Genomic DNA, 13,024 nt, shown 5'->3' with positions numbered 1-13,024 from the left:
TCTTGGACTAACAGGGAACAGGACCGTGTCGAGGTATGCAGAGATGAGTTCGGTGGGGCAGGAGCAGGCTGAGACAATGGTTGGCTGGGGCAGTCAGATTTGTGGATTTTGGGGAGGAGCTAGAAAAGATTCCTGAAGAAGGGCTTATGCTCGAAACGTCGATTCTCCTGTTCCTTGGATGCTGCCTGGCCTGCTGCGCTTTTCCAGCAACACATTTTCAGCAGCGACTATCTTAAAGCGCCATGGTAAATATTTTCGATGCAAGAGTAGGGTAGGAAACCCTATTATTCCCCGGGGCTCGCCAGCTCACACCGTCCTCAAGGAGACTGGCGACAGCCGGTATGTTACCCGTTTCACCTCCCATCTATACGTATGGTCCCATGACAATTGGCCTTACTGTGGCTCTTATCAGTTGAATGAAATTGATTACTGGCATACGAATATTGAGAGTGCTTACTGGGATCCCTCCTGGGACACGGGGTACATGCTCGGCTGTCTGGATAAGTTTAAGGAAGTTAAAAAAGTCCATCAGCCCCCCCAAGACTAAAAACCACTCTCAGCGTTTCACTGAAGCTGCTGTCCCTTCCACTCCTGCAGATAGCCCATCCTCCGCCTCTCCACCTTATTCCATCCAGTATCCGAAACATTCCATCCTTACCTCAGACTCGGACTCTCAGGTTGATGAAATTCCTGCTCTTGTGGCCTCCAGGTTGCACGGTTGGGATGCTGCTCAAGGTGCTGGGGCTGTTGCTTTTACACACCTACCCGATACCTCACTTGCTTCACAGCGCCCTAATGCTCAGTCTGCTCGTTCTGATGCGACTGTCCCTTCTAGCTGGGAGGCTACTTTCTTCTACTCCACTGATGGTGCCGCTCGTGGGCAGAGTAGCAATTTTTGGCATGAATGTCCGCTTCCAGGATGCGGTGAAGTTCTCCCGGGATATTAGCCAGAATCAGTGCAGGTCGTGTGGGAACATTGGACACTGGGCACGGGACTCCCGTACTTCACAGCCACAGCGGGTTCCTCAGCCCAACCAGTTTTCTCGGAACAGCGGCAGCCTTTGCCGCCCAGCTACTCATTTGGCGACCCCATCCCACATGCCCCACAAGCCTAGGGCTGCCCCATGAGGGAGTTTTCGCAGGCCCCTTCAATCGGCTCTTCCTCGTCCCGTCCGAGAATCCCATGATAGACGTTGAGATGGGGCTCCATTTGGTGGACTCCGGGGTCCCACATTCTTCTGCACCTCCCTCAGCGGCTCTTCTTGTCAGATCTGATACTGTTAACTCTATGGGTGTCTCTGGAGTACCCCAGGAGAAATCACAGATTATATCCTTATTGGTGTTGGTCCAGGCACGGCGCCTGACTGGGCTATAATTTCCCCTTCCAGCCCAATCGATCTTTTGGGGCACGAAATGCCATGCAAATTGAATGCCTCTATTCACTGTTCCCCTCAGTGGTTGACACCAGAGCTTCCTGGCTCCAGTTTTCCCCTCCTGCATGCTTCTATGTTTAATCTGTCCTCCTCGCCTAACCCATTCTTTCCCTTTATGTTTGGGCGTCCCCCGACAACCCTGTGCGTGCCTCTTTTCTCTCCTCTCTCCCATCTTTACTGCATGCTCTGCCATACCCCACATTTTACTTCCTTTAGTGGATACGACAGACACATCATTTTCTGCGTGACTTCTACTGCGCTGCGGCGTACTTCATCTACCCTGAGCCATCCCACCCTGCCCTTGCGGGACCCTGCCTCGATCTGCCTTCTTCCCTCCACTTGACTGGGCTTTATTATGTTGGGTAGCAAGGCTTGGCACGGGGGTCCTATTTGATGCCGACCAGCAGCCACTGTCCGCTTTGACGCAGTCTCCTTCCCCTACATCCCGGTTGCAGTTAAAGCTCCGTCACTCCCGCAGGACTTGGGACGAATGATGTTTGTGCTGGGAATTGCCGCGGGAACTTTGGCCCCTAGACACGTCCGACCATGAGTCCCGAAAGGTTGCTGAAAAAGGACCGGAGGAGTTGTGAATTCTTTGTCGACCCTTCTCGGTTCCTGTGGTTTTTGTCCTGCGGATACCACCGCCCACGCCGACCTGCCCTGTGCTGCTTGAGGCTCTCCCTCTGTCATTGTGGGTGCGACGTTCCAATGAGGCGATCCTAGTGTTTTCAGCTCCACCTCTCACGGTCACGGTCAAACTAGCGTCCACCTTGCCGTCTATAAGGCAGTACCATCTGTCACCGACTGCAGGCAAGGCGATTAAAATTATTATTCACTCCCTCCTGCAACAAGACATCCTGGTCCCTACTGTGAACCGCTGCAACACACCGCTACTCCCAAGCCCCAAACCAGGTTACCCAGGCCGATGGAGTTTTGTGCAGGACCTGAGAGTGATTAACGCCATCATTATTCCCTGCTCTTCAGTGGTTCCGGATGCAAATGCAATCCTTACTAGCCTTCCTTCTAACGCTACCCGTTTTTCAATTATAGACATCTGCTCAGCCTTTTTCTCCATTAAATTGTCCCCTGAAAGTCAGTACCTTTTTGCCTTTACTTACGGCGGTCGCCAATATACATGGACATGGCTTACACAAGGGTACACTGAGAGCCCCACTGTGTATGCCTCTGCAGTGCACCGGACCCTGAAGTACCTCTGCCTGCCACGTCACAATACCTTGATCCAGTATGCCAATGATTTGCCTGTGGCCTCAGACTTGCCTGCGGCTTGCATGGCGGACACGGTAGCACTGCTCCACTGGCTGGCTCAGGATGAGCAGAAAGTCTCACTGGAGAAAATGCAGCTCTGCCAGATGAAAATGCAGCACCTGGAATACGAACTTATTCACGGTCTCAGAGATTTATCTCCGGATCGCTTTGCAGCCAGTGTCAAACTCTATCCTCCTGCTTCGCGTACTAAGCAGCCGCCTTTCCTGGGCATGGTGAGTTATTGCAGATACTGGATCCCAGAATATCGTATTGTTTATGCGCCTCTCCGTCAGGCTTCCTCACCAAAGCAGCCGACCCAGTTGACATGGACACCTGAGATGTCACGGGCCTTTGACACACTTAGATAATGCCTGGTGTTGGCTCCTGCTCTGGGCATACATAACTATAGGCTGCCGTTTCAGCTTTATGTACACAAAAAAGAGTGATATGCGTCCGGTATTCTGGCACAGATGCATGGGGATCTCCGGCACCCTGTAGCCATTTATTCTGTACAGTTTACCACCTGTTGTAATGGGAATTTCTGCCTATTTGCGTGCTGTGGCGGCTGCCGCTGTAATGGTCCAAAAGTCCACCCCTACTGTGATGGATTATCCGTGCACTGTTTTTCTGACTCATTCGGTCTCCCTGCTGCTAAATTCAGCAGCAACCCAACATTTTACAGCATCACGGAGAACTGCCGACGAGGTTATCTTACCATCCAGTACTAACCTTACATTGCAACATGGACCTGCGCTGAATCAAGCCACACTTCTCCCAAACACCCATGTTCCACCTGAGGTGGACCATAATTACTTGAATGTAGTGCAAAAGGATGTCACCCCCCGCCCTGATCTCTCTGAAACCCGATTAGGCAACACAGGCATGATTCTCTTCACTGTTGGTTCCTCTTTTCGGCCCTAGGACCATCAAACTTTGGCCGGATATGCGATCTGCACACCTTTTGGTATCATCGAAGCAGCTGTATTGCTGGAAGAGACTTCTGTGCAGGCAGCCGAATTGTTTACCCTCAGCAGAGCCGGTATTCGAGGTGACAGAATGTCTGTTAATATTTGCACGGACTCCAGGTATGCCTTTGGAGTGGTACATGATTTTGGAGGCCTATGGAAACATAGAGGATTTATTCCTTCCTGTGCGGAACCCTGCAACATGCCCTGTTCGTCAACAACCTTCTGCAGGATATAATGCTTCCCTCTGCTCTGGCTGTGATTAAGTGTGTGGCCAATACTGCTGCAGACGATCCAATATCCCGAGGGAATGCACGTCTTGACCAAGCTGCCAAACAATCAGCTTTAACCCCCTCCCCGCCACACACACACTGTATATGTTTATCAAGCTCTCAAGACGGGGAAGTCAAAAGATGCTTTAGACCAAGCGGCGAATGGGTTACGGGCCACTCAGCGAGACGCCCCTCAGTCCGAGAAAGATGGTTGGGCACATATAGGGGCTGAGGAATCAGGCAGCTTAAGACTAGTACAACACCCGTATGGTAGAACCGTCCTCCCCGATCACTATGCTTGTTTTGGCACTGGCTGTCCATGGAGTTGGTCGCGCAGGAATACATGTATTAAGGCAAAGCTGGTATTCTCCCGGCTTTGCTGCGACAACACAAGCGCTAGGGTCCTGCTGCCTGATATACCTACAGAATAATATTGTTAAACCACTGGCCAAGTATTATCACTTGCCTGTCTCCGATGGACACTTTAATCATTTGCAGATTGACTTTGCCATATGCCAAAGAGGGTTCCAAATACCTGCTGGTCAAAGTGAGTATGTGTTTCGAAATGGGTGGAAGCTTTCCTACACGTAAGGATTATGCTGGAACAGTGGTTAAGTGTCTCATAGAGGATGTGATTACTCGGTTTGATGTTCCAAAACCTAATAACAGTGACAGGCAGACGCATGTTACTCCTGAGTTTTAAAAAGGGGTTCATAAAATTTTAGGTATTACAAGGAAACACCACATTCTGTATCAGCCCCAGTCCTTGGGAATGGTGGAAACGATGAGTGGCGCCCTTTAAACTACTTTAACCAATGTCACCCAGGACACAAGTTCGCCCTGGTCAGTGGCATTGCAACTTACCATTTACACTCTCCGGAAATAAATAAATTGAAATACGGGCTAACTCCCTTTGAGGTACTCATGGGCCGCCCAATGCCCACGAGGCTCCGAGCTTCCAAACTTCCCACAAATGTGGCACTGCTTCTCATTCATGAGTCGCTACTGGATTAAGCCAAATCATTGTGCCAGGTCATCACCCACAACCATGAGTCTCTTCCCACGCCGTGTAATGGCCCCATGTATCCGTTCCACCAAGGGGAATATGTGATGATAAATCCTTTGAAAATAATTATCTTTCTCCTCGATGGAAAGGCCCATATCTCGTCCTCCTAGTGAACGGAACAGCTGACAAGGTCGAAGGAGTACCTGAGTGGACATATGCCATCCGTTGCAAAGGAGCACCTTCGCCCAATAACCTCACCAGAAAACCCCTGAACAATACATCCGAGAGGCAGCCATTAGGCTTCCCATTGACAAGTCCCATTGGGATCTTTGTAACTGAATGGGTGGGTGGTTCGGGTCTTTGGGAAGTGCCATTGTTCAGGTGTCATCGTGCTGGTTATTGCCCTAGTAGTCATCACGCTCCTTATTGTTTTTTTCTCAAACAGTGCTGCTCAATCTGCAGCTCATTATTGCTACCCTCTGCCCCGCCTATAGCCCACTTAGTTAAGCCCACTTATCTACCTGCTGAGCCCTCGTGTCACCATTAATCCTAAACCCTCAAGCCCTGGATTTGAGGAGGCTATGAACTCAGAGTCCAAGTGTAACCCGCCTGACATATAACTTTCCCCTCTGACAAATCTCCTGGTTCGGAAAATATTCCCCCACTTGTTGAAGCCTCGGACCTGCTTTTCCGAGTATGAAACGAAAAAGGGGCATTGTTGGGGAACAGTTAACATGGTTTGCCGGGAAGCCATTTTCCTAACCCGGCTGAAAAACCATTTTGAGTCTCCAGCTGTGCATTCCTTTCTTTGAGGAAATGTGAAAGGAAGGCTTTATTTTCCTGAAGTGACAAGATCATGTTGCCTCCATTTGATGAATGATCAGTGCAGGCTGTAGCACCAGTCAAGCTGACATAGACTTGTTCTTTAGTTCCACTCCCGTCACGAGTTATCGACACGTCACGGTCATTCAGCTAATTAGGCACATCTCTGCTTAGTATTAGCAAACTGTGAAACTTGATGAAATGGTGATACCATTTGTTCTGTTCACATGTGGAATGCATAATAGTGCTTTAGCTTTTACCTTAATGACTAACTTCTATTTTCGTGACGCATTGTAAGTATACCAAACTGTGTAAATAACGATCAGCTCCCATTTGTTTTCTCCATATAATCCCGCAGAATCCTGATGTACTTCGGAATAACACCGAGCCACAGTTAGGACGGTGAACTCCCCATGATATAACGTGTAATAAACTAATCAGTTCTCACGATCTGAGTCTCGAGAGTTTGCTTCAACTGAAGTCATGTAAAACAAAACGCCACCACCTACCGAAAGCAACGAGAGGGGAATTCGAAATGACGCGTGCAAAGCACAATGAATTAGTAGCCCATTGCCATACATCTCGGCCACGTTGCCATACGGCGCCGGCTGTGTTTTCACAGCAGCAGATGACATCTGATCTAGTGAACCGACTGCATGGTTTGTGTGAAGGATGAGAAATCTTCTCAGCAGCTTTGAATTCACATCACTACATTATATCTTTAATGCAATTATAACATCAGTAAAAGCCAGAAACTACCGTGCTAGTATGAAAAAGCAGTTGTGATTTATTCATTCCGAAAGAGAAAAACGATGCAACAAGAAATTGTGACACATTAATAACTTGGACTCATTATTTGTTCAGTCATTTTCCGTTCATGCTTTGTAGCTCATCAAAGCCCTTTCACTCCTCTTCTGATACATTTCGTACCTTTAAAACTGAAGAGAGGTCATTCATGGTTAAAACTACTCCCCCTTCAGAACCACTCAGCAACAGATCTAGTTCCGTTAAGAACCCCTGACCATTGTGATTACTCTTAAAGCAACAACACAGAGTCATTCTCAATCTGGATTTTAAACGAAGATCACAGTGCAGAAAGCTCAGTGCTAACTACGAAAACATTAAAGAACATAGAACATAGAACATAGAACAATACAGCACAGAACAGGCCCTTCGGCCCACGATGTTGTGCCGAACTTCTAACCTAGATTAAGTACCCATCCATGTACCTATCCAAATGCCGCTTAAAGGTCGCCAATGATTCCGACTCTACCACTCCCACGGGCAGCGCATTCCATGCCCCCACCACTCTCTGGGTAAAGAACCCACCCCTGACATCTCCCCTATACCTTCCACCCTTCACCTTAAATTTATGTCCCCTTGTAACACTCTGTTGTACCCGGGGAAAAAGTTTCTGACTGTCTACTCTATCTATTCCTCTGATCATCTTATAAACCTCTATCAAGTCACCCCTCAACCTTCGCCGTTCCAACGAGAAAAGGCCGAGAACTCTCAACCTATCCTCGTACGACTTCCTCTCCATTCCAGGCAACATCCTGGTAAATCTTCTCTGCACCCTCTCCAAAGCTTCCACATCTTTCCTAAAGTGAGGCGACCAGAACTGCACACAGTACTCCAACTGTGGCCTAACCAAAGTCCTGTACAGCTGCAACATCACTTCACGACTCTTGAATTCAATCCCTCTGCTAATGAACGATAATACTCCATAGGCCTTCTTACAAACTCTATCCACCTGAGTGGCAACCTTCAAAGATCTATGTACATAGACCCCAAGATCCCTCTGTTCCTCCACCTGACTAAGAACCCTACCATTAACCCTGTATTCCGCATTCTTATTTGTTCTTCCAAAATGGACAACCTCACACTTGGCAGGGTTGAACTCCATCTGCCACTCCTCAGCCCAGCTCTGCATCATATCTAAGTCCCTCTGCAGCCGACAACAGCCCTCCTCACTGTCCACAACTCCACCTATCTTCGTATCATCTGCAAATTTACTGACCCACCCTTCGATTCCCTCATCTAAGTCATTAATAAAAATTACAAACAGCAGAGGACCCAGAACTGATCCCTGCGGAACTCCACTTGTAACTGGGCTCCAGGCTGAATATTTACCATCTACCACCACTCTCTGCCTTCGACCGGTTAGCCAGTTTTCTATCCAATTGGCCAAATTTCCCTCTATCCCATGCCTCCTGACTTTCTGCATAAGCCTACCATGGGGAACCTTATCAAATGCCTTACTAAAATCCATGTACACTACATCCACTGCTCTTCCCTCATCCACATGCTTGGTCACCTCCTCGAAGAATGCAATAAGACTTGTAAGGCAAGACCTACCCTTCACAAATCCGTGCTGGCTGTCCCTAATCAAGCAGTGTCTTTCCAGATACTCATAAATCCTATCCCTCAGTACCCTTTCCATTACTTTGCCTACCACAGAAGTAAGACTAACAGGCCTGTAATTCCCGGGGTTATCCCTATTCCCTTTTTTGAACAGGGGCACAACATTCGCTACTCTCCAGTCCCCTGGTACCACCCCCGTTGCCAGTGAAGACGAGAAGATCATTGCCAACGGTACTGCAATTTCCTCTCGCTTCCCACATAATCCTAGGATATATCCCGTCAGGCCCGGGTGACTTGTCTATCCTCAAGTTGTTCAAAATGTCCAACACATCTTCCTTCCTAACAGGTATCTCTTCTAGCTTACCAGTCCATTTCACACTCTCCTCTTCTACAATACGGTCCCTCTCGTTCGTAAATACTGAAGAGAAGTACTTGTTCAAGACCTCTCCTATCTCTTCCGACTCAATACACAGTCTCCCACTACTGTCCTTGATCGGACCTACCCTCGTTCTCGTCATTCTCAGGTTTCTCACATACGCATAAAATGCCTTGGGGTTATCCTTGATCCTATCCGCCAACGATTTTTCATGCCCTCTCTTAGCTCTCCTAATCCCTTTCTTCAGGTCCCTTCTGGCTATCCTGTATCCCTCCACTGCTCTGTCTGAATCCTGTTTCCTCAACCTTATGTAAGCCTCCTTCTTCCTCTTTACCAGACATTCAACCTCTCTCGTCAACCAAGGCTCCCTCACACGACCATTTCTTTCCTGCCTGATAGGTACATACATATCATGGACACGTCGTATCTGCTCTTTGAAAAAGTTCCACATTTCCACCACATCCTTCCCTGACAGCCTATGCTCCCAACGTATGCTCCTCAAATCCTGCCTTACAGCATCGTAATTTCCCTTCCCCCAATTATAAAATCTACCTTGTTGTGCGCACCTATCTCTCTCCATAACCAAGGTGAAAGTCACAGAATTGTGGTCACCATCACCAAAATGTTCACCCACTAACAAGCCCACCACTTGTCCCGGTTCATTACCGAGTACCAAATCCAATATGGCCTCCCCTCTGGTTGGACAATCTACATACTGCGTTAGAAAAGCTTCCTGGACACTGCACAAACACCGCCCCATCCAATCTACTTGATCTAAAGAGCTTCCAATCAATATTTGGGAAGTTGAAGTCGCCCATGACTACGACCCTGTGGCTTCTGCACCTTTCCAAAATCTGTTTCCCAATCTGTTTCTCCACATCTCTGCTGCTATTGGGGGGCCTATAGTAAACACCCAACAAGGTGACTGCACCTTTCCTATTTCTGACTTCAGCCCATACTACCTCCAGAGGCAGATCCCCCTCAAACTTCCTTTCTGCAGCCGTTATACCATTTCTAATTAGCAATGCCATCCCCCCTCCTTTTTTCCCACCCTCCCTAATCTTACTGAAACACCTGTAACCAGGAACCTCCAACGGCCATTCCTGTCCCACATCTATCCACGTTTCCGTGATGGCCACAACATCGTAGTCCCAGGTACCGATCCACGCCTTAAGTTCACCCACCTTATTTCTGATACTCCTTGCGTTGAAGTATACGCACTTGAGCCCATCTCTGTGTCCGCAAGTAGTCCCTGTCAGTGCTACCTTCTCCACAGCCTCCCTACAGTCTTGGGCATCCTGACAAACAGCTGACCTACTTGCTGGACTACAAGTCCGGATCCCATCCCCCTGCCAAATTAGTTTAAACCCCCCCGAAGAGTGCTAGCAAACCTACCCCCCAGGATATTGGTGCCCTTCTGGTTCAGGTGCAACCCGTCCTGTTTGTACAGGTCCCACCTTCCCCAGAATGCAGTCCAATTGTCCAAATATCTGAAGCCCTCCCTCCTACACCAGCCTTGCAGCCACGTGTTCAACTGCACTCTCTCCCTATTCTTTGCCTCACTGTCACGTGGCACCGGCAACAACCCAGAGATGACGACTCTGTCTGTCCTAGCTTTTAGCTTCCAGCCTAACTCCTTGAGCTCTTGAATGACCTCCCCACCCCTCTTCCTACCTATGTCGTTGGTGCCAATGTGCACCACGACTTCTGGCTGCACACCCTCCCCCTTAAGGATTCTGAAGACACGGTCTGAGACGTCTCGGACCCTAGCACCCAGGAGGCAACAAACCATCCGTGAGTCTCGCCCATGTCCACAGAACCGCCTGTCCGTCCCTCTAACTAGAGAGTCCCCTATAACTAGCGCTCTCCTCCTCTCCCCCTTTCCCTTCTGTGTCTCAGAGCCACAGACCCCTTCACTGCAGCTTACACCTGCAACGCTGTCCCCCCCAACAGTTTCCAAAGCTGTATATTTATTTTTTAGGGGAACGACCACAGGGGAACCCTGCACTGCCTGCTTCTTCCCCTTCCCACCTCTAACTGTTACCCAGCTACCTCTGTTCTCCGGCGTAACTATGTCCCTGTAGCTTCTATCAATCACCCTCTCAGCCTCTCGAATAATCCTCAGTTCATCAAACTCCAGTTCCAGTTCCCAACTCGTTCGGTGAGGATCAGGATCTGACTGCATTTCCTGCAGACGAAGTCGGCAGGAGTATCGGTGGTCACCCCTACCTCAAACATCCTGCAGGAGGAACATTCCACCGCCTGCGCTGCCATGACTGTACACTTTCTCCAAAAACAAGAACACTGAGTCAATAACACTGAGTCACTTACCTGTGGACTTTAAAGTTAGGTTAGAGGAGGCCCTACGGAAGTAGGACCTGGGGTCTAGAACACCCCCACTCAAATACTAATCACTTACCTTCCTGCCCAGCTATGCGCTCCAACCTCACTTCCGCTGCTCCCACTCAAATGACCGTTGGTGATTAAAAGGTGAGTATTTATACTCACAGTTCTCCTTCCCGGCTGCCCCTCTGTTTGCCGTCACTTCCTCTGCTGCTCCCGCTCTTTTTGTGAAGAGAGAATAAAAAACACCGCTGCCCACTACAGGTAAGTAATTTTGAAACAAACTGTTTTACCTTAGCTGTAGTCTCCCGGGTTCGCCTTTACTCGGCCGCTGCTCCCACTCAAATGACCGTTGGTGATTAAAAGGTGAGTATTTATACTCACAGTTCTCCTTCCCGGCTGCCCCTCTGTTTGCTGTCACTTCCTCTGCTGCTCCCGCTCTTTTTGTGAAGAGAGAATAAAAAACACCGCTGCCCACTACAGGTAAGTAATTTTGAAACAAACTGTTTTACCTTAGCTGTAGTCTCCCGGGTTCGCCTTTACTCGGCCGCTGCTCCCACTCAAATGACCGTTGGTGATTAAAAGGTGAGTATTTATACTCACAGTTCTCCTTCCCGGCTGCCCCTCTGTTTGCTGTCACTTCCTCTGCTGCTCCCGCTCTTTTTGTGAAGAGAGAATAAAAAACACCGCTGCCCGCTACAGGTAAGTAATTTTGAAACAGACTGTTTTACCTTAGCTGTAGTCTCCCGGGTTCGCCTTTACTCGGCCGCTGCTCCCACTCAAATGACCGTTGGTGATTAAAAGGTGAGTATTTATACTCACAGTTCTCCTTCCCGGCTGCCCCTCTGTTTGCCGTCACTTCCTCTGCTGCTCCCGCTCTTTTTGTGAAGAGAGAATAAAAAACACCGCTGCCCGCGACAGGTAAGTAATTTTGAAACAGACTGTTTTACCTTAGCTGTAGTCTCCCGGGTTCGCCTTTACTCGGCCGCTGCTCCCACTCAAAAAAGCTGCACCCAACCAGTGAAAGTCGGCGCATCAGCACTTCTTCTGTCTTATTCCTTATTCCTTGTGTCAGTGAATTAATTCTGTGTCACAATGTGTCACAGCAGTTCACTTCTATCCTTTTTTACAGAATTCTTTCTTCACACTGCAAAATGCTGGGGACACTCGCAGCTCCAGTGACAGTTGTTTGCAGAGAAATAAAGTGAAGGATTCTGATCGGTGACCTACCATAAAACCAGTGAAAAGTGAGAGACAGATCAGGCCTGAAATTAATCTAGAGACATTTAAAGTGGACGGACAGATGTTTGAGAACGGAGGTACCAAAAATAAACTTCGTGACAGAGTAGAGGACAGGTGAGATTCAATATCAAAGAGCGAATCAGTAAAACCAGAGGGAGATGTGACTGGAACAAGTAAAGGGAAGATGTTGAGAAAGCCCTCTGCATGAATCGGCTCTTTCTGTTCTCAGATTCCAGGATTATCAGATCACGTCAGTCCCACACTGAAAACTCACAACCCTATCCCTCCGCACCCGAGAACATATATTTAATTGATCAAACCAAAACAGAACACACAAGCAGAAAGGTTCTCACTGTGTTTTGGAGACCCTGCAGGGGTACACTCCTCCTTTCTCTCCTGGAATCTTAGTTCTCGGACCATTTACGCTTCCATTCGGCTTGCTGCAGACCCACCATCGACGATCTATAAAAAACAGGTGATCCTGTACAGTTTTATTGATGCCAAAGGATTCATGGCATTTGCCTTTTTAAAAATGTCAAAATTCATTGAATATCCGGCCATTGCACTGTACTTGCTTTTTATTCCTCCAGTGAAGTAAAAGCGGCTTTCTCTCAGGAACCAGCAACTGGTACATTTGCAGAGCGTCAGACGAGCATTAATAATGAAACTGTCATGAAACTGTGTGATGTAAATCACTAAAAATATATGTACGTAATCGTATGTATATATGCACGCACATACGCATATATATGCGTATGTGCGTGTATATATGCATACGATTACGTACGTATATATATTATATACACATATTGAAAATACACAGGCGGATATGCATATAGATATCGACGATGGTGGTGGTGGAAAAGCTGGTGAAGCTACAGTTTTCCACAACCACTCTTTTCAACTCTGATCTCCAGCATGTGCAGCCCTCACTT

The sequence above is a fragment of the Chiloscyllium plagiosum genome, unplaced genomic scaffold (assembly GCF_037043375.1).
Source record: "Chiloscyllium plagiosum isolate Xiang-an unplaced genomic scaffold, Cpla_swu_hap1 HiC_scaffold_33, whole genome shotgun sequence".
Taxonomy (NCBI): Eukaryota; Metazoa; Chordata; class Chondrichthyes; order Orectolobiformes; family Hemiscylliidae; genus Chiloscyllium; species Chiloscyllium plagiosum.
Note: the sequence above shows the minus strand (reverse complement) of the source record.